The sequence below is a fragment of the Felis catus genome, chromosome X, assembly GCF_018350175.1.
Source record: "Felis catus isolate Fca126 chromosome X, F.catus_Fca126_mat1.0, whole genome shotgun sequence".
Classification (NCBI taxonomy): domain Eukaryota; kingdom Metazoa; phylum Chordata; class Mammalia; order Carnivora; family Felidae; genus Felis; species Felis catus.
In genome coordinates this window covers 49,261,857-49,289,232 of record NC_058386.1, presented here as the reverse complement: position 1 = coordinate 49,289,232, position 27,376 = coordinate 49,261,857, and the positions used below count along the sequence as shown (strand labels likewise).

Here is a 27,376-nt window from a genome sequence, read left to right as displayed (position 1 = left end):
TCCTCCTAATCAGCCATCTTCCCTCCCTCCCACATGACTATTATTTTAAATTCATTTTCTGCTATATTGCTTAAATTGGTTTTGATCAGTTCTTTAGCTGTCGCTACTTCCTGGAGTTTGACGAGAATTCTTCTGTTTCATCATTTTGGATAGTCCCTGGAGTGGCGGGGAACTGCAGGTCACTTCCCCTGTGCTGTGGTGTATAACTGGAGTTGGTGGTTGGAGCCAAAGTCAGACCTGATGTCTGCTCCCAGCCCACCGCTGGGGCCACAGTCAGACTGGTGTGTACCTTCTCTTCTCCTCTCCCAGGGGCAGGACTCACTGTGGAGTTGTGTGGCCTCTGTCTGGGCTACTTGAACACTGCTAGCCTTGTGGTGCTGCTTCGATGGGAACTGGCCTATTAGCCGGGGTGGATCCACAAGGTGCACAGGGGCGGGAGGGACAGGCTCGGCTCACTTTGCCTTTGGTGGTCTGCTTTGGGAGGGGCCCTGTGGCACCAGGAGGGAGGTAGACCCGTCGGGGGGATGGATCCACAGAAGCACAGCGTTGGGTGTTTGTGTGGTGCAAGCAAGTTCGTGGCAGGAACTGGTTCCCTTTGGGATGTAGGCTGGGGGATGGGCGAGGGAGATGGCGCTTCCCAGCGCCTTTGTTCCCAGCCAAGCTGAGCTCTGCCCTCCAGGGCTCAACTCTCCCTCCTGTTGTCCTTTAGCTCTCCTGCTCTCCGAGCAGAGCTGTTGACTTATAACATTTCAGATGTTAAGTCCTGCTGGCTGTCAGAACACACTCTGTCTGGCCCCTCCACTTTTGCAAGCCCATGTCAGGGGCTCTGCCTTGCCAGGTGGGCTGGCTGCCCCTCCACCGCCCTGGCTCCCTCCTCCCAGCCCGTGTAATGCACACTGCCTCTACACCCTTCCTACCCTCCTCCGTGGGCCTCTCGTCTATGCTTGGCTCCGGAGAGTCTGTTCTGCTAGTCTTCTGGCGGTTTTCTGGGTAAATTAGGCAGATGTGGGTGGAATCTAAGCGATCAGCAGGACGTGGTGAGCCCAGCGTCCTCTTACACCGGCATTTTCCCAATAAATATCTGTATTATGTTGTTTTTGAATGGAATATTCTGAATATATCCGTTAAGTTCATCTGTTCCAGGGAGTCATTCAAAGTTATCATTTGCTTGATTTTGTGTTTAGGTGATCTATCCATTCATGTAACTGGGGTGTTAATATCCCCTACTGTTATTGTATCATTAACAATTACTTTATGTTTCATATTCATTGTTTTATATATTTATATGCCCCATGCTGGGTTCATAAATATTTACAATTGTTATATGTTCCTGTTGGGTGTCCCCTTCATGGTTAATAATTATTGCCTTCTTTGTCTCTTGTTACAGTCTTCATTTTAAGTCTATTTTGTCTGATATAAGTATTGCTAATCCAGCTTTCCTTTTATGTATATTTGCATGATAAATGGTTTTTCATCCCCTCACTTTCAAACTGCAGGTGTCTTGAGATCTACAATGAGTCTATTGTGGGCAGTGTATAGATGGGTCTTGTTTTTTAATCCATTCTGACAATGCTATGTCTATTAATTTAAGCATTTAATTCATTTACATTCAGAATAATTATTGATAGATATGCATTTAGTGTCATTTTATTACTTGTTTTGCCATTGCTGGAGATTTTCTCTGTTTCTTTCTTGTCTGTGTCCTTTTTGGTCTTTCCATCCAACTCAAAGAGTCCTCTTTAATATTTTGCACATGACTGGTTTAATGGTCACCAACTCCTTCAGTTTTTGTTTGAGAAACTCCTTATGCCTTCTTCTTTTCTGAATGATAGCCTTGCTGGATAGATATTCTTGGATGCATAATTTTCCCCTTCAGTATGTTGAATATATCATGCTATAGCCTTCTTGCCCTGTAGCTAGCTTATGGGTCTTACCATGTATGCTAAGTATGTCTTTTTTCTTGCTGCTTTTAAGGGTTTTTCTTTATCACAATATTTTGTAAATCTAATTACAATGCATCCTGTTGTTGGCTTCCTTTTGTTGATTTAATGGGATTTTCCTGTGCCTCCTGGATCTAGATGTCTGGATCATTTCTTCAAATAAACTGTCTGTCCCTTTTTCTCTTTCCTTCTTCTGGGACTCCTAAAATATGAATATTATGTTTGATGTAGTCACTAAATTCTCTACATCTATTCTTGTTTTCCATTATTCTTCATTCTCTCTTTTGTTAAGCTTTATCATTTTCCATTATTTTGTGTTCTAGGTCACTAATCCATTCCTCTGCTTGCTGCCTGCTTTTCATTGCATCAAACCTATTTCCAATCTTGTTTATTTTGTTCTTCATCTCTGATTTTTTAAAATTATTTTATCTCTGTGGTAAGAGTATCTCTGATGTCTCCTACTCTTTTCTCAAGCCCAGTGAGAATCCTTATCATTGTTGCTTTAAGTTCTCCATCAGCCAAGTTTCTTTTATCTGTTTTGCTTACATCTCTGGCAATGGCATTATTTTGCTCTTTCATTTGGGATGAACTCCTCTGTCTTCACCTTTTGTCTAAGTATCTGCCTTATTCTCTGTGTTGGAAAAGCCAGTTATGTCTCCTACTCCTGAAAATAATGTCCTTAAGAAGATGAGGTCATGTAGTTCCCAGGGTTTGGTGCTTCAGGGAGTTTCTCCAGTGTATGCTGTGTGCACTCTGGTGTTGTGTTTTGGTTGCTCTATCCTTCAGGCCAGTCATCTGAAGACATTCTCCTTGCCATGTGTGGGCAGTATTTGGTCCCTGGCCTGAATGTGGTAAATTTAAACTAGGTGTTTTCTGATCTGCCTCTGAAATGAGCTGATACCACCTCCACCAGAATCGGGGCTCTGCAGAGCTCTCTGGTTGGGAGATATGGTGTGGGCAATGTTTTGTTCTGGTCTTCTAGGGGAGGGGCCTGCTATGCTGCAACTGAGGCAAGAGTGACTGAGAAGGTCAGACCTGCTAGAAGGCAGGGCCTTGGGGCTTGGTATAAACAAGTTAGGCAGCCAGTGTCTGGGCTGGGCTGCTTCCAACAGGTACCTCTATGTTTATGCTGAGGGGTGGGTGTAGGAAATGGTGCCAGCAGCTCCTTTGTTCCTGGAGTGGAGTCTCAGTGAATGCTACTTCTTGGTGAAGTCACAGAAGAGCCAATAATATCCCGCTTGTGTGCCCCAGGCTCTCTTCAGGTGGCTGTTTCCATGCTCTCTGCCCCCAGGTTATTTGCCTACCTTCTCTTCAGCAGTAACACAGTGCCTCCTAGTCTCTATTCCAGCCAATCCCACTGACCTTTGATCCTGAGAAACTTAACAGAAGACCATGGGGGAGGGGGAGGGGGAAAAAGTTACATAGAGGAAAGGAGGCAAACCAGAAGAGACTTTTAAAAACTGAGAATAAACTGAGGGTTGATGGGGGGTGGGAGGGAGGGGAAAGTGGGTGATGGGCATTGAGGAGGGCACCTGTTGGGATAAGCACTGGGTGTTGTATGGAAACCAATTTGACAATAAATTTCATATTAAAAAAATAAAATAAAATTCCAGTGTTTAAGTCCCCCTCGTTTCAAGAACTCTTGAAATTCAGCCCCTGTTGTTTTCCATGGTAATAGCTTTGGGTAAATGTTCTCCTTGTGCATTCCCTATATGCTCCTCTCTTTCTCACTTTTCTTGTCCATGGCACCCTCCCCTCCGTAGCACCCATGATCTGATTCTCCCCTAAACTGTGTCTCCTCACTTCCTAACTTTTTTGTTGTCGCTTCCTTTCTCCTTTTAGTTGTGGAGATTGTTCTGTCAGTTTTCATGCCAATTTCTGGAGTAGTTAGGATGATTTAATAGTTATCTAGTTGTGTTCATGGGATGGAACAGGCCTATGGTCCTCCTACTCTGTCACCATCTTCCCTCTCCCTAGTCCTGGACTTTTATTTTTTGGTTGGTTTTTGATTCCTTATTCAATTTCTTTACTTGTAATTTGTGTGTTCAAATTTAATAGTTCTTTTTGAATCAGTTTTGGAAGATTATAGTTGTTTAGAAATTTATCTACTTTTTTTAGGTTGTCCAACTTGGTGACATATAATTTTTCAGAGTAGTCTCATAATCCTTTGTATTTCTGTGGTGTCAGTTGTTACTTCTGTCTCATATCTGATTTATTATTTTTTTTGGTCTTTTTTTTTCTTGATGAGTCTGGCTAACGGTTTGCCAATTTTGTTTATCTTTTCAAAGAGCAAGCCCTTTGTTTCATTGCATTTTTCCATTTTTGAAAAAGCTTCTATGTCATTTACTTTTGCCCTGTATTATTTCCTTCCTTCTACTTATGTCGAACTTTGTTCCTTTTTTCCTTTTCTTTTAGTTCCTTTAGGTGTAAAGTCAGGTGTTTATTTCAGCTTTTCCTTGTTTCTTGAGGTAGGCCTATCACTATGTTTCCCTCTTAGAACTATTCTGTCACAAAGATTTTGAACTGCTGTGTTTTAATTTTTATTTGTCTCCATGCATTTTTTGATTTCTTCTTTCATTGCTTCATTGACTCATTGGTCATTTAGTACCATGTTGTTTAGCCTCCATGTGTTTGTGACTTTTTCAATTATTTTGTGATTGATTACTAATTTCATATTGCTGTGATTGGATAACATGCATGGTATGATTTTAATATTTGTAAATTTATTGAGACTTGTATTGTGGCCTAACGTTATCTATTCTGGAGTATATTTCATGCAGACATGAAAAGAATGTATATTCTGTTGGTTTTAGAGATAATTATTTTTATATATCTATTATGTCCATTTGTTCTAATGTGTCATTCAAAGACATTATCCATTAATGTTTGCTTTATACATTTAGGTGCTCCAATATTGGGTGTACAGATATTTATAATTGTAATATCCTCTTGTTGGAATTGATCCCTTTATCATTATGCAATGTTCTTCTGTGTTTGTTACAGTCTTTGTTTTAAAGCCTATTTTGGGGGCGCCTGGGTGGCTCAGTCGGTTGAGCGTCCAACTTCGGCTCAGGTCATGATCTCGCGGTCTGTGAGTTCGAGCCTAGCGTCGGGGTCTGTGCTGACAGCTCAGAGCCTGGAGCTTGCTTTGGATTCTGTGTCTCCCTCTCTCTCTGCCCCTCCCCATCTCATGCTGTCTCTCTCTGTCAAAAATAAATAAACATTAAAATTTTTTTTTAAAAAATGTATTTTGTCTTGGGGTGCCTGGCTGACTCAGTCAGTAGAGCATGTGACTCTTGCTCTCAGGGTTGTGAATTCAAGTCCCATGTTGAGTATAGTGATTACTTAAAAATAAATTCCTAAAAAAAAAATCTATTTTGTCTAAGTACTTACACTCTAGCCTTTTTTTTTTTCACTTCCACTTGCATGGTAAATATTTTCTCCCCTCTTTGCTGTTAGTGTATATCTTTCTTTGGATCTGAGGTGAGTCTCTTGTAGGCAGCAAATAGATGGGTCTTGTTTTTTCATGCATTCTGCCAACCTATGGCTTTTGCTTAAAGTATTTAGGCCATTTACATTTAAATTCAAATTAGTTAACATACTGTGTAGTCTTGGCTTCAGTAGAACCCAGTAATTCATCTCTTACATATGATACCCAGTGCTCTTCCCAAAAAGTGCCCTCCTCAATGCCCATTACCCATTTAACCCATCCTCCCACCCACCTCCCCTCCAGCATTCCTTAGGTTGTTCTCTGTATTTAAGTCTCTATGGCTTGCCTCCCTCTCTGTTTTTACCTTATTTTTCCTTCCCTTCCCCTATGTTCATCTGTTGAGTTTCTCAAATTCCACATATGAGTGAAATCATGTCTTTCTCTGACTGACTTATTTAATTTAGCATAATACCCTCTAGCTCCATCCACGTTGTCGCAAATGGCAAGATTTTTTTCATCATTGAGGAGTATTCCATTGTATATATATATACCACTTCCTCTTTATCCACTCATCAGTAATTATTGATATGCTCGTATTTATTGCCATTTTGTTCACTATTTTCTGGTTAGTTTTTTAGTTCTTCTCTGTTCCTTTCTTCCTCTTTTGTTCTCCTTTATGTTTAATAAATTTCTGTAGTTTTATGTTTAGTTTATTTCTGTTTACCTTTTGTGTATCTACTATAGTTTTAGGGTTTGTGGTTACCAGGAGGTTTATATATAGCATCCCAAGTATACAGCAGTCTATGTTAAGTTGATGGATTTAATTTCAAACATTCTAAAACAAACGAACAAACAAAAAAACAAAAGAAAATTCTTTATTTACTCTCTACTTCACATTTTATGTATGTGCTGTCATTTTTCTACTTCTTATTCACAATTTTCATACATGTAATTATGGTCATTTATTTTCTGTTTAAAGAAATTTAACATTTGTTATAAGACTGGTTCAGTGGTGATAAACTCCTTTAACGTTTCTTTGTCTGGGAAACTCCATGTCTTTTTCAATTCTGAATGATAATCTTGCCTGGTAGAATATTTTTGGTTGTAGGTTTGTTTGTTGTTTTGTTGTTGTTGTTGTTGTTGTTGTTTTTCATTTTCTTTCAGCACTTTGGATATATCCTGCTACTCTCTTCTGGCTGCAAAGTTTCTGCTGATAAATCAGTTGATAGTCTCATAGGCTTTCCCTTTTGGGTAAATTTTTGTTTCTCTCTCAATGCTTTTAAGATATTTTTATCATTAATCGTTGACATTTTAGTTACTATATGTCATGGTCTGTTCCTCTTTGGGTTTATGTTGCTTGGAGCTCTTTGTGATTCTTGAACCTGGATGTCTATTTTCTTTCTCAGGTTAGGGAACTTTTCAGCTATTTCTTCAAATTAGTTTTCTGCCTCATTCTTTCTCTTCTGAGACCCTTATAATGATTTTTTTTTTTAGCTTTAGATCCCTTAAGCTATTTTCATTTTTAAAATTCTTTTCTCTTTGTTGTTCAGCTTGGGTGCTTTCTATTATACTGTCCTCCAGATCACTGATACATTCTCCTGCATCTGCTAATCTGTTGATTTCCTCTAGTGTATTTGTTTTTATTTCAGTTACCTTATTCTTCAACTCTAACTGGCTCTTTTTCATATTTTGTATCTCTTTATTGAAGGTCTCACTGAGGTCTTTAACTCCTCTCCTGCCCAGGGCAGCTCTCTAGTATGACTACTTTAAATTACTTTAAATTCTCATCAGGCATTTTGCTTACCCTTGTTTCATTAGTTCTTTTCAGAGATTTTGTGTTGTTCTTTCTTTTGCAGCATATTTCTCTGTTTCCTCACTTTTCCTGACTTTCTGTGTTTGTTTCTATGGACTAGGTGGAACAGCTACTTCTAAAAATTTGAAGGCATCATTTTATGTATGGTTCCCTATGTAGACTGTGTGCTTGAGAATTTAGCTGACTAGCTGGAGCTGTGGATGTCATGGGCTGAGGGCTCCAATGCTCTCCAAAGTTTAAGAAGTGACTCCCCGGGGCGCCTGGGTGGCGCAGTCGGTTAAGCGTCCGACTTCAGCCAGGTCACGATCTCGCGGTCCGTGAGTTCAAGCCCCGCGTCGGGCTCTGGGATGATGGCTCAGAGCCTGGAGCCTGTTTCCAATTCTGTGTCTCCCTCTCCCTCTGCCCCTCCCCCGTTCATGCTCTGTCTCTCTCTGTCCCAAAAATAAATAAACGTTGAAAACAAAAATTAAAAAAAAAAAAAAAAAAAAAAAGAAGTGACTCCCCTGCCAGGACAGCTAAAGCCGACATGGTCACAGATGGGTGTGGCCCATGGGCTCTCCATGCAGCAGGTGCTTTGGCAAAACAGTTAAAAGGAAATTGTGGTTTATATACACAATGGAATACTACATGGCAATGAGAAAGAATGAAATATGGCCCTTTGTGGCAATGTTGATGGAACTGGAGAGTGTTATGTTAAGTGAAATAAATCATACAGAGAAAGACAGATACCATATGTTTTCACTCTTATGTGGATCTTGAGAAACTTAACAGCAGTCTATGGGGGAGGGGAAGAAAAAAAAGAGGTTAGAGAGGGAGAGAGCCAAAGCATAAGAGACTCTTAAAAACTGAGAGCAAACTGAGGGTTGATGGGGGTGGGAGGGGAGAGTGGGTGATGGGTATTGAGGAGGGCACCTTTTGGGATGAGCACTGAGTGTTGTATGGAAACCAATTTGACAATAAATTTCATATTAAAAAAACAAAAAACAAACAACAAAAACTAAATTTCATGCAAGCTGTGTTGTTCTGAGATCTATGCACAGAAGCTGAAATAGGTATTAGCTGGGGTATCCCAGAGCTCTCCATAGATGGTGCTCTGGCTGTGCAGCTGGAGCTCAGGGACAGAGTGTAGGCTGGAAGGTCTTGTGGTTTTCTGTACATGAGCACCCTGGCAGCTAAAGCAGATGCACACTGGGGTGTCACATGGTTCTATTCACTGATGGCACGCTGGCAGGACAGCTAAAGCTGATGTTGATGTGGATATGAGCAAGGGGGTCCCAGGGTGCTTCACATCGGGTACACTCTGGCAGGGCAGCTGGAGCTAAAATGGGCTTAATCTGGAGGATTCTGTGGTTCTCTGCGCAGCATGTATCCTGTCAGGACACCTTAAGCTTTAGTGGATGCAAGCCAGGGATCCTAGAGCTCTACATGCTGAATGCACCCTGGCAGGATAGCTGAAGCTGAAATGGATGCAACCCAGGTTGTTCAGGTGCTATCCATGCAGGGAGTCTCTACTGGGGTGGCTGGAGTTGAGGTGGTATGTGGGCTGCGAGGTTCCTGGGCTCTCTGAGCACTGGGTTCTCTGATAGAAGTGGGTGTAAGCCAGGGAACCCAGTGCACTTTGCACAGAGGAAAACTTGGCAAGATAGCTGAAGTGGATACAAAGCAAGGTGTTCTGGGGCTCTCCACACTGTGGGTGACCTGGTGTGACAACTGAAGCTGAACTGGTTGCATGCTGGGATGTCCCTGGGTGCTCAATGCAGAGGATGTCTTGGCCAGACAACTGGAACTGAGACCAGTGCAGGCAGGGATATTCTGGGGCACTCTGCAGAGAGTGCCTTGCCAGGATGGCTAGAACTGATGCAGGCACAGGGCAGGGGGGGGGGTTCCTGGGGTGCTCTGCACAGGGGTCACCCTCGTAGGGTAGCTGGATCCAAAGTAGTCATTTGGGAGGTTCTGGAGCACTCTGCAATAGCGGGGACCTAGGAAGCCATCTGAAGTTGAACTAGTATGGGCCTGGCTGTTCTAGGGTGCTCTGTACCTGTGTCATCTGGGAGGAAAGGATGGAGCTATAGTGGGCACTGAACAGGATTGTCTTGGTGTGCACCACCCTGTGGCCACCTTGATGGGATGGCTAGGGCTGGTGTAGACTAGGGGCCCAGGATTCACCGAGGTCGTAGGATGATTAGGGCACACAAACTGCACACTGATCTCTGCTTTCAAGGTGAAGGGTGAGCATAGACCATGTCAGGCCATCTCACCCGGAGAAAGTTCCAGCAGCTCCAGGTGGCAAGAGTTCTGGGGCTGACTCTTTTATAAACTAGTTACTCCTTTAAACCACAGCCTTGTGCCCAAGGACAGATGAATCTTTTCCTAGTCGCTCAATACTATTCCTCCTCTCTGCAGTTGCAGCACCAGAGGTGGGGTTTCTGTTTCTCTCTCTCTCTCTCTCTCTCTCTCTCTCTCTCTCTCTCTCTCTCTCTCTTTTTACTATGGATCTGTCTTGCTGTTCTCTTTTACTGTTCTTTCATTGTGCAGAAGCTGCTTAATGGATTGTCAGTTCTTTTTCAGAAAGAATTGCTCTATAAATAGGTATAACTGGGTGTGTTCCACGGAGGATGTCCTCCTAAGTCACCATCTTGGACTGGAAACCCTGCATCCCACAAGTTTTAGTATGATGTTTCCATTTGTTTTTGAAGGTTTTTTCCCCCTCAAGATATTTTCTGATTTCCTTTTTGATTTCTTCTTTCGCTTATTGCCTTTGGTTTTACAGGAGTGTGTTATTTTTCACATATTGGTGAAATTTCCTGTTTTCCTCTTGCTATTGTTTTCTAAGTTCATACTATTATGTTTGGAAAAGATATCTGATATGATTTCAATATTTTGAAATGTTAAAAGTTACTTTGTGACAACTATATGATCTATCCTGGAAAATGTTTCTGTGTGCTTAAGAAAAATATGCATTATGCTGCTGTTGGGTGGAATGTTTTCTATGTGTTTGTTAGGTCAATTTAATCTAAAGTATACTTCAAGTCCACTATTTTAATATTCATTTTCTGCCTGTGTGATCTATCCATTGTTGACAATAGGGTATTGATGTACCTATTATTGCATTGATTTTTTTTTTCCTTCGGATCTGTTAATAACTGTTTAATATATTTAGGTGCTCCAATATTCGGTGAATATATGTTTACAGTTCTTATATCTTCTTAAAATTCTCCTATTATTATATAATAACATTTGGCTCTATTCACAGCTTTTGACTTATTAAACTGTTTTATCTAAGTATAGTTACCCCTGTTTTCTGTTGGTGTCTATTTTTCATGGAATATCCTTCCCATACTTTCACTTTCAGAAACAAAGAAACAAATAACAACATCAAGAAGACTCTTAAATGCATTTCCTTAAATTTGAAGTGAGTTTGTTTTAAGCAGAATATAGTTATGTGTCACATTTTTACCCATTCAGCCACTCTATGCACTTTGATAGAAGAATTTAAACTATTTTCATTCAGACTAATTATATATTAAGAACTTCCTATTGTGATTTTAAGTTATTTTCTGATTCTGTTAAAGATCCTTTGTTCCTTTCTACCTCTTTACTGTTTCATTTGTGTATTGATTACTTTTGTAAGATTATGGATTGATTCATTTCTCTTTGTCTTTGTGTATGTACTATAGGTTTTAGCTATCTAGTTACAATAAGGCTTTCATAATATATCTTCTAAGTCTATTTTAGACCAATAATAATGTCAATTATACATACAAATTCCCAATATTTTCTTGCCTCTACCCCACATTTTATGTCACATTTTTTTCTCATTTTTTCTTTTTTATTTTTTTTCTTCATCTTAATTGAGATACAATTGAACTATATTAGTTTTAGTTGTACAATATGATTCAATATTTGTATGTATTATGAAAGAACCACCACAATAGATCAAGTTAACTTTTACTACCATACATAATCACAACTTTGTTTTCATGAGGACTTCTTAGCAACTTTCAAATATGCAGTAAAGTATTACTAACCATCATTGCCATGCTGTACATTATATCTCCATGACTTATTTCAAATTTGGAAGTTTGTACCTTTAGAGTCCCTTCACCCATCTTGCCCACTGATGGCCACACCTCTAGTAAAACACCAAACTGTTCTCTTTATCTACAAGCTTTTTTGGCGGGGGGGGTGATTAGATTCCACATATAAGTGAAATCATATGGTATTTGACTTTCTCTGTCTGACCTATTTCCCTTAGCATAATGCCTACAGTGACCATCCCCGATGTTACAACTGGCAAATTTTCATTTTTTTTATTACTGAATATTATTTGTGTGTGTGTGTGTGTGTGCACACATACACATATGTGCATGTGTATGTGTGGTATCTTCTTTATCCATTTATCTATCAATAGACACTTAGGTTGTTTCCATATCTGAGCGATTGTAAATAATGCTGTAATGAACACAGTGGTGCAGATACCATTTTGAATCAGTGTTTTTGTTTTCTTCAGATAAAACCCAGAAATGAAGGACTGAATCATATGGTAGTTCTTTCTTTAATTAAAAAAAATGCTTTTAATGTTTATTTATTTATTTTTTGAGAGAGAGAGACGGAGGTGGGGGAAGAAGGAGGGGCAGAGAGGGAGACACAGAATCCGAAGCAGGCTCCAGGCTCCGAGCTGTCAGTACAGAGCCTGACATGAGGCTTCAGCTCACAAACCATGAGATCATGACCTGAGCTGAAGTCGGACGCTTAACTGACTGAGCCGCCCAGGTGCCCCATATTTTAAACTTTTTTTTTAAGTAAGCTTTTTTTTTTTTATAATTTTTTTTTTCCAACGTTTATTTATTTTCGGGACAGAGAGAGACAGAGCATGAACAGGGGAGGGGCAGAGAGAGAGGGAGACACAGAATCGGAAACAGGCTCCAGGCGCTGAGCCATCAGCCCAGAGCCCGACGGGGGGCTTGAACTCACGGACCGCAAGATCGTGACCTGGCTGAGGTAGGACGCTTAACCGACTGCGCCACCCAGGCGCCCCATATTTTAAACTTTTTTTTTAAGAAAGCTTTATGCTCAATGTGAAGTTTCATTCATGACTCAGATCAAGAGTCACATGCTCTACCAACTGAGCCAGTCAGGTGCACCTCTATTTTGAATTTTTTTTAAGAAACCTCCATACTGAGGGGCGCCTGGGTGGCGCAGTCGGTTAAGCGTCCGACTTCAGCCAGGTCACGATCTCGCGGTCCCTGAGTTTGAGCCCCGCGTCAGGCTCTGGGCTGATGGCTCAGAGCCTGGAGCCTGTTTCCGATTCTGTGTCTCCCTTTCTCTCTGCCCCTCCCCCGTTCATGCTCTGTGTCTCTCTGTCCCAAAAATAAATAAACGTTGAAAAAAAAATTAAAAAAAAAAAAAGAAACCTCCATACTGTTTTCTATGGTGGCAGCACTAATTTACATTCCCACCAATAGTGTATAATTGCCTTGACATCCTTGCAAACATTTATTTCTTGTCTTTTTGACAAAACACACTCTAACAGGTGTAAGATTATTCTCATGTGATTCTGATTTGCATTTCCCTGGTGATTAGTGATGTTGAACATCTTTTCATGTACCTGACAGCCATCTGTATGTCTTCTTTGGGAAATATCTATTCATTTCCTAGGACTGTTTTTTTCATCAGATTTTTTTTTTTTTTTAGCTAATGAGTTGTTTGTGGTTTTTAATATATGTTTTGAATACTAACCCCTTATCAAATATATGACATACAAATATTTTCTCCCATTCACTAGGTTGCCTTTTCATTTGTTGATGGTTTCCTGTAAGGTAGAGAAGCTTTTTGGTTTGATATAGTCCCAACTGTTTATTTTCTTTTGTTGCTTTTGCTACTGGACTCAGTTCCAAAAATTCATCAACAAGACCTATGTCAAAGAGCTTACCTGCTAAGTTTTCTTCTAGGGAGTTGTATGGGTTTAGGTCTTATATTCAAGTCTTTAATCTATTTTTAGATAATTTTTTGGAAGGTATAAGATAGTGGTCCAGTTACATCCCTTTGCATATGGCTGTCCTGTTTGTCTGGTACCAGTTTCTGGCTTCTTTGTAGCAAATTAATTGACCATACATACATGGGTTTATTTCTGGGGTCTCTATTAGGTTCCATTGATCTACGTATCTATTTTTATACCAACATCATACTGTTTTGATAATTATACCTTTGTATATAGTTTGAAATCAGGAAGTCTGTTGCATCCAGTTTTGTTCTTCTTTCTTAAGATTGCTTTCACAATTTAGGATTTTTTTTTTTACAATTCCATACAGATTTTAGGATTCTTTCTACTATTTCTGTAAGAATTGTCATTGGAATTTTGAAAGTGATTGGATACAATGTGTAGATAAACTTTGCTTAATATTTACATTTTAACAATATTAATTCCTCCAATTCATGAGCACGGAATACATTTCCATTTATTTTTTTTTCAATTTCTTGCAAGAGTCTCTTAAAGCTCTCAGGGTACAAGTCTTTCAAATCCTTGGTTAAACTTATTTCTAGGTGTTTTATTAGATTTGATGCAATTATAAAATGGATTGCTTCCTTAATTTATTTTTCTTATTGTTCAGTATTAACATGTAAAAATGCAACAGAGTTTTTGCATATTAATTATGTATCCTGCAAATTTACTGAATTTGTAAAGTTGTAACATTTTGGTGGAATATTTAGGATTTTCTATATAAAATATCATGTGATCTGAAGATAGTGACAGTTTTACTTCTTACTTTCCAGTTGGCATGATTTTTTGCTTGTTTGTTTTTGTTTGCCTAACTGCTGTAGCTAGTCCTCGCACTTTTATGTTGAATTAAAGTGGAGAAAGTGTGTATCCTTATCTTGCTCCTGACCTTAGAGAAAAAGCTATTAATGTTTCACCACTGAGGGTTTGTCATAAATGGCCTCATTATGTTGAGGTACATTTCCTTTACACCCACTTTGTTGAGAGGTTTTATCATAAAAGGATGATAAATTTTGTCAAATAATTTTTCTGCATATATTGAGATAATCATATGATTTATATCATTCATTTTGTTTATATGGTGCAACATAGGATTTAGTTGTGGATGTTGAAATATCCCTGCATCCCAAGAATAAATCGTACTTGATCATGGTATATGATCCTTCTAATGTATTTTTTAATTTGGTTTGCTAATATTTTGTTAAAGATAAAGGGTACAAGTTGAGTAGGATGCAGCATCTCTGATTCTGAGGAGGGTGCAGGAGTGTATTCTCCAAGCAGTTCTGTCAGCTAAGGTCAATAAAGAAAATACTATATGTATCACAGTGGCCAAGTTTGCAGGTCCCCTGCACATGTTTGTGGTGGAAGTGGTGGCTAGAGCTGTTGGATTCCTTGGAGGCAAAAGCCATTGGGCTTCTTTGTTCTCCTTTTGCACCCATGGAGGGAAGTTGTATACAAGGTGTCCTGCTTGGAGCCAAGTCTTGCATGCTGGCACTCAGTGACAACAGAGCTAGGGGTTTTGGGCTCAGAGGCATGTGGAATTACTACAGCATCTGAAGCCTAGGGCACAGGAGTATTTGCATTTACCATAGTGCTGGTCTCAGATTTCAGGGCATGTGCACAACACTTACTGAACTTGGACTGAATCACTGGGACTCAGCATGTGACTAAGGTCCTGGCAGAAAAAAAAGCAGGATGCAGCTGAATCAGGAGCTTAAGGCTGACAAATTATAGCAGTGGCCCGGGCCCAGGGAAAGGAGTGCAGTAACAGCATGCCCTGGAGGTCAAAGTGTGTTCTCAGAAAGCAGAGGGAAGTGTGCAGAAAACAAGATACAGGTCTTAGTGATGGAAGTCAAAGTCTTAACTTAGGAACCAGGGATGAGGGGTGTAACAGCAGCAGAATGGTCCTAGTGTTAGTGATCATATATGCTACTTGGCATATAAGAAACTAGACACAGCAGAGCGGCAGCTTCTAATGACAAATCAAAGCAGCAACTCAGGATCTAGGGGGAAGGGCAAAAACCAGCAGTAGTATGTATGGCCACAGAAGTTTAAAACCACAAATCAGGAATTCTGGGAAGGGTTCAAGGTAACAGTAGATCAGCCCCAGTGAAACCACAACTTAGGACACAAGGGGTGAGACACAATGCATCCCCAGATGACAAGTCAAAGGCAAGACTTAAAACACAGGAAATAAAGGACATCACAGCAATAACACAACTTATAGACAGTGTGATCCTGAAGAGCAGGAAGCAGCAGTGCATCAGGATCCTGGGTAACAGACAGAACATACTGAAAACGCCAGAACCAGGGAGGAGAAGAAGTGACCAGGACACAAGGGAACCAACTCAATTACAGTCAGCATCATGGAATTATGTAGGGGCCAAGGCAGCAAATATTATGCGATCAAAGAGTGGTGACTAGCATGCAAAGGTCATACTATTTTCAATTTCCCTAAGAAGTGAAATCTTCCCAAAGGAAGGACTCTGGGTGATAAGTAGATATGACTGAAGGAAAAAGTGACATAGGTAACATTATTTTCATATTTTTCTACATGGATATTAGAGTTCTAAGATCTGTGGAAAATCTAGAACATCGCTTTGAACCTGGGAAATAATTTGACTATCCTATTTTGCACACAATATTCACATTATTTTCGAAAACACAATAAAACTGGGCCTCAAAAGCCCATAATGCTGAAGTCCCTTTCTAGACAAGAACAATCCAAAGAAAATTATTTTCATGCAACGAAGGGAATTTAATGTCAGAAAAAACAATCAACCAATAAAAAAAAAAATAAAACTGTTTACAACTCACAGGAAAATAACGTTACAAATTCAAAGAAAAATTCCCAAGTAATACAAGATGTATAATATACAAATATAATACAAGAGGAAGGCTAACAATGACTAATCTCACATACGACATTAAACTAAAAATATAAATTTATTGTATTTTATTTTATTTTTAAATCTTTATATTGCATAGAAGCAAAAGCAGGAAATGGGCACAAGGAGATGTGGATGGTGATCCGACTAGCTCCTCCTGGAAAGCAGAGAAGTACAAAGTGGGTTGGAACTCATGAACCTTAAGATAAGGACCACAAAGGAGGTCCAAGAGTTAAACCTTGAGCAATATGGATGACTAGATATTAAGTATCTTAAATAAAACATTCGCATTATGATGAGATTTTTGAACATACATTACAAAATAAAATGAATTAACATAGCAGTACATATTTACACTTTGCAAACTATCCCTAAGCAAAAACGTTAAGAATTCACATAAGACTGCTCCTGAAAAGCCCAGACTGCAACAACCTGCAATCTGGGAGCCACAGGGGTCAGCAAGGATATACTGCAGGGTTCTCTGGGCTCTGCCCAGGCAGTTTCCCTCATGGGGTCAGTCAGAGGCCTAGAGGGAAAAAAGGCTTCCCTACCCAGGCAGGATTGCCCCAAAGTAGTCAATTTGGCCTGGAGAGCAGCCAGAGGTGATATGGGTGATCCTTGGCCTGAAGGAGCAGCAGAAGCAGCCAGGGGCAAGGGAGGAGGAGGAGGATCAGGAGGAGGAGGAGGAGGAGGAGGACCAGGAGGAGGAGGACCAGGAGGAGGAGGAGGTGGAGGAGGAGGAAGAGGAAGACAAGAGCAGGAGGAACAGGAGGAGGATGAAAGGGGATGATGAATGATTTTTGTTGTTGTTGTTCCCTTCTCTGTGTTTGACAGCAAATGCAGGGAGAGGAAGGTTGAGTGGGGGCAGGGAAAGGGGGTGAGTGCCATATCTGGAGCCACAGTGCCATCCAGCGGAAACCATCTCTGAAAAGCCCAGGCAGCAGCAACCTGCCTTCTGGCAGCCACAGGGGTCAGCAAGGATGTGCTGCTGGGTTGTCTGGGCTCTGCCCAAGCCAGGTTTTCCACATGAGGGGTCAGAGGCCTAGAGGGAAGTGTGACTGCCACTGGGACCCAGCGGGGAAGCAGGAACTCTAAGGGCTCTGGGGACACAGCAGGCAGCCCCAAGGCCAAGCAGCCCAGGGGGCGGAGCTTCCCTGTCAGCCATTTTGGGATGGGTCCAGGAGAAGCTACTCACCCCCTGGATGCAGGGACCTGGGGGCGTTTCCTCTGGTGTCCTTTGTGCTGAGTAGGTGGGTGCCATGCTGGGGCACTCAGGCATCAGGAGGCCCCTTTCCACACTGGGAGCGGGGGCCTTTGGAGATTCTGGGGCCGGGACTCTGGTGCCTGGCAGTCCTAGGCAACTCCAGGGCTCAGCCATCTCAGGCTGTCCCTGGGGTTTCTGAGTGCCTTCCTCAGCCCTGGAGCCGGGGTGGAATCTCGGATCCAGCACACAGGTGAAGGGAAGGCCAGGAGCTAGGGATCCAATGCAGTTTCAGGACAAACCACACACACACACACACACACACACACACACACACACACATACCCTGCCCCCCCCCCTTCTGCAGACACCTCCCCCACACCAGCCCCCACTGCTTCCTGCAACTGACACATATACACAAGGTCATCTCCTTCCCACTCCTGAGCTTTTCCCCAGGACTTGAGCCCATGCAGCTCCCTTGGACAGAAACATTTTCCACTTGATGGCAGTATGGCTCCACGAATGAAAGCCAACAGAATGCCTACCCCGCCCCCTTCCCCTTCAAACCACCACCTCAGGTCTGGGTCCTCATCCTACTACCTGAGTAGGTAAGGACAAACAAACAAAATGAATAACCTCAACAACAACAACGACAACAACAACGACAACGACAACGAGAAAAAAAACCCTACAACAACAAGAAAAACCCCCTAACAGAGAAAATGGAAAGCAAAGAAGCAAACACCAGAACCCCCTTGAAACACAAAACACGAAAACCCACACCACACTCAAAGAGACCACAAAGCATCAAATCCCGAAAACCACAGGGCAAAACACACCCCACAACACGGAATGAAGAACAAGGGAAATAGAAACAAACCAGCCACCAGGGTCCAAGCTGACCACCCCAGTACACAGGGCCAAATGACCACTGACCACGAGGCTGCACAACATGCAGGCCTTTCCCCTTCCTTTCATCCTACCCCATTTTTCCTGGCTCCAGCTCTTGGGAGAAGCAAAGGGCAAAAGACACATCAACCCGCCTCTGTGACCCTGCCTGAGGGTTTATGTCCAATAGGACCCCTCCTGGACAAGCCAGCAGCCACCATGCCGGCCGGTAAGTCACTGGTGCGCTTGCTCCCCAGGGCCTGGAGCTACAGGCTGAGGTCACCAGCACCTTGGGCTGGCCGGACAAAGCAGCCAGAAATGGCTGGCCCGAACCTGCAACCACAGGGCTACATCCAGGAGGCCCCCCAGAACGGGGAACCAAGCACTCACATAAGCACTGGCTCTGGGCAGGCAGCCCTCGCTCTCACACAGGGAGGGGCCTTGGCAAGGCCATCCAACATCCCCGAGTCACATGGCCCGGCCCCACACGAGGGGCGGGGGGCCCATTCTGTGGAGGAAGGCCACTGACTCTCCTCCAACCGGGAGTCCCCATCTATCTGGGTAAACAAGCGAGGCTCCAGATTCACACCCCTCGCTTGGGCAGACCTGCTCACAGATGACCAACTCATGCAACGCAAGACTGCCTGGCTGCAGGTCCCTCTTTGAGAGCCCACCCGGGAATGCGTGCGTCCCTGACCCTGTGTGAGTGAGTGTGTGCCTGTGTGAGCATGCTCAGTCTGCTTCTACGGTGCATGCCTGGGTGCGTGCCTGTGTGGCCCCGTGTGTACCCGAGCGTGTGGCGGGAGTGGGTGCTCGCCTGTGTGCTTTCCTTAGCCCCGACCCCCAGCCCCCCGCACGCCCCTCCCAGCCGCATGTGGAAATGCAGGACACAGCTTGTAGGCACACACTGAAACCCATATCGGGCCGGGTCAGGCGACTCGACTGAGAACAAGGGGAAGGAGGGCACAACTTGAAGAGGCTCCAACCGGTTCAAGCGTTGACTTTAAGAGCTTGGGTCAGAAGAAGAACTGCATGGAATGGAAAGCCACGAGGTATTTTGCAAGTCTTGGGTTCATGATGCTGTTTCACTGCAGAGTCACCTCTGGGTCATGTGTTTCAAGGATGAGCGTGACCTCCACCAAGGGTCCAAGAAGGGACACCGTTGCACCTCTATACGGCCTTCTGCTATACCAGGGCCCCCCAACCCCCACCGCCCCACACCAAAGATCAGAGGTGACAGGAGGATCCATGGACCACTGGTTCCCCCTCACGCACCCCCCACCCCCCCCCCAAACACAAAGCTACCCGCCACCGCATCCCACCCACCCGACTCCACCGCCCCCACACCGCCCAGCCCCTAGCGCACCCCTCCCCACCCATCACCACCAACAGCGCCCCACAGCCTGCCCCACAGCCTGCCGCAGCACCCCTCTCCCCCACGCCACCCGCCCCCCTCCGCTCCAAGCTCCCCGCCCCCGCCCCCGCCCAGCAGTGGGCTCAGCATAGAAAGGGAAAGGAACAGAGAGAAGCAGAATGTCACCACCATCCACCTTGCCACGGCCAATGTTGTGGTGGATGTGGATGCAGCCTAGGCCCGCCTCACTGTGGGGGTAGCAGACAGGAGGAATGACAAGGAGACACAAGCTACAAGCTGCCTGGCCAGGACAGGGCCCACCGCCAGGCAGCCTGTCGTCAAAGGGGTGCCTTCCTGTGTGCCACCGCTGGGTTCTGACCCAGAGGTCCGCCTGCAGGGCCTGCAGAGGGCAAAAGGAGACGCTGAGCCACACCTTGAGTATGTAAGGGGCCCACTCCAAAGGGCCAAAGGGCCAAAGGGCCTGGGCGTATGCATGCAGGGCAAAGAGAGGGTAGGAGGGCACCCAGGGAAAACACCACTAGGTTCACAAAAAAGGGGATGTAGGGGACAAGGGACGTGAGGGATGCCTTACTCTCCCAGGGTAATAAAGGGATGGTTGTAAGGGGATGTCCCTTGCTCCCCCGATCCACGTGGCCATTTTCACTTCCACAGGACAAGTACAGTTTTTATTCTGGGGACATCCACAGAGCAAGAAGTGCCAGAAGAGGAGTGAGAGTAAGGAGACCAAAGTGGAGAGAGCAAACTGCAAGCACAGAAAGAACTGTAGCGAAAGAGAAGAATGAATGTGATCTCAAAAGGTACTGCGCCCCAACTGGACAGGTGGAACCAGCAGGGGCCTCTTAGGGGAAGAGTCATCAGCCAAGGCAAAGTCTCAGCCACTCAGGGCAGGGGATGAGCCCTGTCCAGAGAGAGGCCTGTTTTGCTATGCTCTTGGACCCAACTGGGAAGTGGGAGGCCAAACGGAAAGGGGTAAGGAGGAAGAAAAAGGAACAAGGAAGGGCGTCAGTCGGGCCCACTGAGCCTCCTCGCACAGAGTGTCCCTCTGTGCGAGTGTGGGTGCCCGCCCAGGAGGGTCTACCCGAATAAAGCCGTGCATGCATGCGTGTGTGTGCGTGCGCGTGTGTGCCTGTGTGTGTTGGGACGTAGCTGGTGGCCCTCGGAGCCTTGGGACACTGGGCAAGACCCCGTTCCACAGGATGGGTCAACAGGTTCTGGACCCCTGTGGGACCTGGCCGCCTCTGGCCCAATCTTTGGCCCACTAAAGCAGGAGGCTTCAGGAGAAGGGAGTTTGCTGCTGCCAAGGAGCAGGTGCAGTGCAGATAAACACGAGGCCAGGGCGGGTCTGAAGATTCAAAGAAAACAATCTGCAAGCCCACTGCTGGCATCCCTTGAGGGTCCCCTGTGTTCACGGTGAACCAACAGGATGAGCAGAGTCAAGAAAAGCCTCGCGAAAAACCAGAACACCAGACACAGCAGGTGTTGGCGACGATGTGGAGGAAATGGAACGCTCACTCCTGCACTGCACTGTCAGTGGGAACGCAAACTGGTACAGCCACTGTGGAAAACAGTATGGAGGTTCCTCAAAAAGGTATAAACCAGACCTACCCTAGGATCCAGCAATCGCACTACTGGGTATTTACCCAAAGAATACAAGAAACGCTAAGTCAGAGGGATACGTGCACCCCACCCCTATGTTTCTAGCAGCATTATTTACAATAGCCAAGATAACGGAAGCAGCCCTAGTGTCCCATCCACTGATGAATGGATAAAGAACGTGGGTGTACACACACACACACCACACACACACACACACACACACACACACACACACACACACTATGGACTATACACTACTCAGCCATAAAAACAGAATGAAATCTTGCCATCTGTAAGGACATGGATGGAGCTGCAGAGTATAATGCTAAGCGAAATAAGTCAGTCAGAGAAAGACCAGTACCATGTGATTTCACTCCTCTATGTAATTTAGGGAAACAAAACAAAATGAAAGAGTATGGAGGCAGAGAGAGAGAGACAGAGAGAGACAGACAGAGACAGAGAGAGAGAGACAGGGAGAGAGTGGGAGACAGAGACAGAGAGATACAGAAATCAAGAAACAGACTCTTCATTATAGAGAAATGATCGTTACCAGAGGGGAGGGGGTGGAGGGGTTGGATGACATAGGTGATAAGGATTAAGGGAGTGCACGTGCCCTGATGAGCACAGGGTGATGTATGGAAATGCTGAATCACTATATTGTACACCTGAAACCAATGTACCACTGCATGTTAACTGACTGGAATTAACACAAAAATACTTAAAGAAAAAGAACAAAACAAGCCTAGCTACCTTTGCAGCTTTGCCCCCAAAGTGGTCAAGCTGGCCTGGGGATCAGCCAGAGGTGATATGGGTGATCCTTGGCCTGAAGGAGCAGCAGGAGCAGCCAGGGGCAAGGGAGGAGGAGGAGGACCAGGAGGAGGAGGAGGAGGAGGAGGAGGAGGAGGAGGAGGACGAGGAGGAGGAGGAGGAGGAGGAGGAGGAGGAGGAGCAGGAAGAGGAGGAGGTGGAGGAGGAGGAAGAGGAAGACAAGAGCAGGAGGAACAGGAGGAGGATGAAAGGGGATGATGAATGATTTTTGTTGTTGTTGTTCCCTTCTCTGTGTTTGACAGCAAATGCAGGGAGAGGAAGGTTGAGTGGGGGCAGGGAAAGGGGGTGAGTGCCATATCTGGAGCCACAGTGCCATCCAGCGGAAACCATCTCTGAAAAGCCCAGGCAGCAGCAACCTGCCTTCTGGCAGCCACAGGGGTCAGCAAGGATGTGCTGCTGGGTTGTCTGGGCTCTGCCCAAGCCAGGTTTTCCACATGAGGGGTCAGAGGCCTAGAGGGAAGTGTGACTGCCACTGGGACCCAGCGGGGAAGCAGGAACTCTAAGGGCTCTGGGGACACAGCAGGCAGCCCCAAGGCCAAGCAGCCCAGGGGGCGGAGCTTCCCTGTCAGCCATTTTGGGATGGGTCCAGGAGAAGCTACTCACCCCCTGGATGCAGGGACCTGGGGGCGTTTCCTCTGGTGTCCTTTGTGCTGAGTAGGTGGGTGCCATGCTGGGGCACTCAGGCATCAGGAGGCCCCTTTCCACACTGGGAGCGGGGGCCTTTGGAGATTCTGGGGCCGGGACTCTGGTGCCTGGCAGTCCTAGGCAACTCCAGGGCTCAGCCATCTCAGGCTGTCCCTGGGCTTTCTGAGTGCCTTCCTCAGCCCTGGAGCCGGGGTGGAATCTCGGATCCAGCACACAGGTGAAGGGAAGGCCAGGAGCTAGGGATCCAATGCAGTTTCAGGACAAACCACACACACACACACACACACACACACACACACACACATACCCTGCCCCCTCCTTCTGCAGACACCTCCCCCACACCAGCCCCCACTGCTTCCTGCAACTGACACATATACACAAGGTCATCTCCTTCCCACTCCTGAGCTTTTCCCCAGGACTTGAGCCCATGCAGCTCCCTTGGACAGAAACATTTTCCACTTGATGGCAGTATGGCTCCACGAATGAAAGCCAACAGAATGCCTACCCCGCCCCCTTCCCCTTCAAACCACCACCTCAGGTCTGGGTCCTCATCCTACTACCTGAGTAGGTAAGGACAAACAAACAAAATGAATAACCTCAACAACAACAACGACAACAACAACGACAACGAGAAAAAAAACCCTACAACAACAAGAAAAACCCCCTAACAGAGAAAATGGAAAGCAAAGAAGCAAACACCAGAACCCCCTTGAAACACAAAACACGAAAACCCACACCACACTCAAAGAGACCACAAAGCATCAAATCCCGAAAACCACAGGGCAAAACACACCCCACAACACGGAATGAAGAACAAGGGAAATAGAAACAAACCAGCCACCAGGGTCCAAGCTGACCACCCCAGTACACAGGGCCAAATGACCACTGACCACGAGGCTGCACAACATGCAGGCCTTTCCCCTTCCTTTCATCCTACCCCATTTTTCCTGGCTCCAGCTCTTGGGAGAAGCAAAGGGCAAAAGACACATCAACCCGCCTCTGTGACCCTGCCTGAGGGTTTATGTCCAATAGGACCCCTCCTGGACAAGCCAGCAGCCACCATGCCGGCCGGTAAGTCACTGGTGCGCTTGCTCCCCAGGGCCTGGAGCTACAGGCTGAGGTCACCAGCACCTTGGGCTGGCCGGACAAAGCAGCCAGAAATGGCTGGCCCGAACCTGCAACCACAGGGCTACATCCAGGAGGCCCCCCAGAACGGGGAACCAAGCACTCACATAAGCACTGGCTCTGGGCAGGCAGCCCTCGCTCTCACACAGGGAGGGGCCTTGGCAAGGCCATCCAACATCCCCGAGTCACATGGCCCGGCCCCACACGGGGCGGGGGGGGGGCCCATTCTGTGGAGGAAGGCCACTGACTCTCCTCCAACCGGGAGTCCCCATCTATCTGGGTAAACAAGCGAGGCTCCAGATTCACACCCCTCGCTTGGGCAGACCTGCTCACAGATGACCAACTCATGCAACGCAAGACTGCCTGGCTGCAGGTCCCTCTTTGAGAGCCCACCCGGGAATGCGTGCGTCCCTGACCCTGTGTGAGTGAGTGTGTGCCTGTGTGAGCATGCTCAGTCTGCTTCTACGGTGCATGCCTGGGTGCGTGCCTGTGTGGCCCCGTGTGTACCCGAGCGTGTGGCGGGAGTGGGTGCTCGCCTGTGTGCTTTCCTTAGCCCCGACCCCCAGCCCCCCGCACGCCCCTCCCAGCCGCATGTGGAAATGCAGGACACAGCTTGTAGGCACACACTGAAACCCATATCGGGCCGGGTCAGGCGACTCGACTGAGAACAAGGGGAAGGAGGGCACAACTTGAAGAGGCTCCAACCGGTTCAAGCGTTGACTTTAAGAGCTTGGGTCAGAAGAAGAACTGCATGGAATGGAAAGCCACGAGGTATTTTGCAAGTCTTGGGTTCATGATGCTGTTTCACTGCAGAGTCACCTCTGGGTCATGTGTTTCAAGGATGAGCGTGACCTCCACCAAGGGTCCAAGAAGGGACACCGTTGCACCTCTATACGGCCTTCTGCTATACCAGGGCCCCCCAACCCCCACCGCCCCACACCAAAGATCAGAGGTGACAGGAGGATCCATGGACCACTGGTTCCCCCTCACACACCCCCCACCCCCCCCAAACACAAAGCTACCCGCCACCGCATCCCACCCACCCGCCTCCACCGCCCCCACACCGCCCAGCCCCTAGCGCACCCCTCCCCACCCATCACCACCAACAGCGCCCCACAGCCTGCCCCACAGCCTGCCGCAGCACCCCTCTCCCCCACGCCACCCGCCCCCCTCCGCTCCAAGCTCCCCGCCCCCGCCCCCGCCCAGCAGTGGGCTCAGCATAGAAAGGGAAAGGAACAGAGAGAAGCAGAATGTCACCACCATCCACCTTGCCACGGCCAATGTTGTGGTGGATGTGGATGCAGCCTAGGCCCGCCTCACTGTGGGGGTAGCAGACAGGAGGAATGACAAGGAGACACAAGCTACAAGCTGCCTGGCCAGGACAGGGCCCACCGCCAGGCAGCCTGTCGTCAAAGGGGTGCCTTCCTGTGTGCCACCGCTGGGTTCTGACCCAGAGGTCCGCCTGCAGGGCCTGCAGAGGGCAAAAGGAGACGCTGAGCCACACCTTGAGTATGTAAGGGGCCCACTCCAAAGGGCCAAAGGGCCAAAGGGCCTGGGCGTATGCATGCAGGGCAAAGAGAGGGTAGGAGGGCACCCAGGGAAAACACCACTAGGTTCACAAAAAAGGGGATGTAGGGGACAAGGGACGTGAGGGATGCCTTACTCTCCCAGGGTAATAAAGGGATGGTTGTAAGGGGATGTCCCTTGCTCCCCCGATCCACGCGGCCATTTTCACTTCCACAGGACAAGTACAGTTTTTATTCTGGGGACATCCACAGAGCAAGAAGTGCCAGAAGAGGAGTGAGAGTAAGGAGACCAAAGTGGAGAGAGCAAACTGCAAGCACAGAAAGAACTGTAGCGAAAGAGAAGAATGAATGTGATCTCAAAAGGTACTGCGCCCCAACTGGACAGGTGGAACCAGCAGGGGCCTCTTAGGGGAAGAGTCATCAGCCAAGGCAAAGTCTCAGCCACTCAGGGCAGGGGATGAGCCCTGTCCAGAGAGAGGCCTGTTTTGCTATGCTCTTGGACCCAACTGGGAAGTGGGAGGCCAAACGGAAAGGGGTAAGGAGGAAGAAAAAGGAACAAGGAAGGGCGTCAGTCGGGCCCACTGAGCCTCCTCGCACAGAGTGTCCCTCTGTGCGAGTGTGGGTGCCCGCCCAGGAGGGTCTACCCGAATAAAGCCGTGCATGCATGCGTGTGTGTGCGTGCGCGTGTGTGCCTGTGTGTGTTGGGACGTAGCTGGTGGCCCTCGGAGCCTTGGGACACTGGGCAAGACCCCGTTCCACAGGATGGGTCAACAGGTTCTGGACCCCTGTGGGACCTGGCCGCCTCTGGCCCAATCTTTGGCCCACTAAAGCAGGAGGCTTCAGGAGAAGGGAGTTTGCTGCTGCCAAGGAGCAGGTGCAGTGCAGATAAACACGAGGCCAGGGCGGGTCTGAAGATTCAAAGAAAACAATCTGCAAGCCCACTGCTGGCATCCCTTGAGGGTCCCCTGTGTTCACGGTGAACCAACAGGATGAGCAGAGTCAAGAAAAGCCTCGTGAAAAACCAGAACACCAGACACAGCAGGTGTTGGCGACGATGTGGAGGAAATGGAACGCTCACTCCTGCACTGCACTGTCAGTGGGAACGCAAACTGGTACAGCCACTGTGGAAAACAGTATGGAGGTTCCTCAAAAAGGTATAAACCAGACCTACCCTAGGATCCAGCAATCGCACTACTGGGTATTTACCCAAAGAATACAAGAAACGCTAAGTCAGAGGGATACGTGCACCCCACCCCTATGTTTCTAGCAGCATTATTTACAATAGCCAAGATAACGGAAGCAGCCCTAGTGTCCCATCCACTGATGAATGGATAAAGAACGTGGGTGTACACACACACACACCACACACACACACACACACACACACACACACACACACACACTATGGACTATACACTACTCAGCCATAAAAACAGAATGAAATCTTGCCATCTGTAAGGACATGGATGGAGCTGCAGAGTATAATGCTAAGCGAAATAAGTCAGTCAGAGAAAGACCAGTACCATGTGATTTCACTCCTCTATGTAATTTAGGGAAACAAAACAAAATGAAAGAGTATGGAGGCAGAGAGAGAGAGACAGAGAGAGACAGACAGAGACAGAGAGAGAGAGACAGGGAGAGAGTGGGAGACAGAGACAGAGAGATACAGAAATCAAGAAACAGACTCTTCATTATAGAGAAATGATCGTTACCAGAGGGGAGGGGGTGGAGGGGTTGGATGACATAGGTGATAAGGATTAAGGGAGTGCACGTGCCCTGATGAGCACAGGGTGATGTATGGAAATGCTGAATCACTATATTGTACACCTGAAACCAATGTACCACTGCATGTTAACTGACTGGAATTAACACAAAAATACTTAAAGAAAAAGAACAAAACAAGCCTAGCTACCTTTGCAGCTTTGCCCCCAAAGTGGTCAAGCTGGCCTGGGGATCAGCCAGAGGTGATATGGGTGATCCTTGGCCTGAAGGAGCAGCAGGAGCAGCCAGGGGCAAGGGAGGAGGAGGAGGACCAGGAGGAGGAGGAGGAGGAGGAGGAGGAGGAGGAGGACGAGGAGGAGGAGGAGGAGGAGGTGGAGGAGCAGGAAGAGGAGGAGGTGGAG

General features: G+C 46.3%; 1 protein-coding gene and 1 long non-coding RNA gene across 4 annotated transcripts in view; both read right to left on the bottom strand.

The window, feature by feature from the left end:
* Positions 1-27,376, bottom strand: part of LOC111558779 — a 219,499-nt gene that overhangs the window by 131,216 nt on the left and 60,907 nt on the right. The gene's annotated exons all lie outside the window — the stretch shown is intronic.
* On the bottom strand, positions 16,109-17,616 carry LOC123383503. The gene is made up of 2 exons (XR_006593318.1): positions 17,265-17,616; positions 16,109-16,226 (listed from the first exon to the last, which is right to left on the bottom strand). It is a non-coding gene; the product is annotated as an uncharacterized LOC123383503 (long non-coding RNA).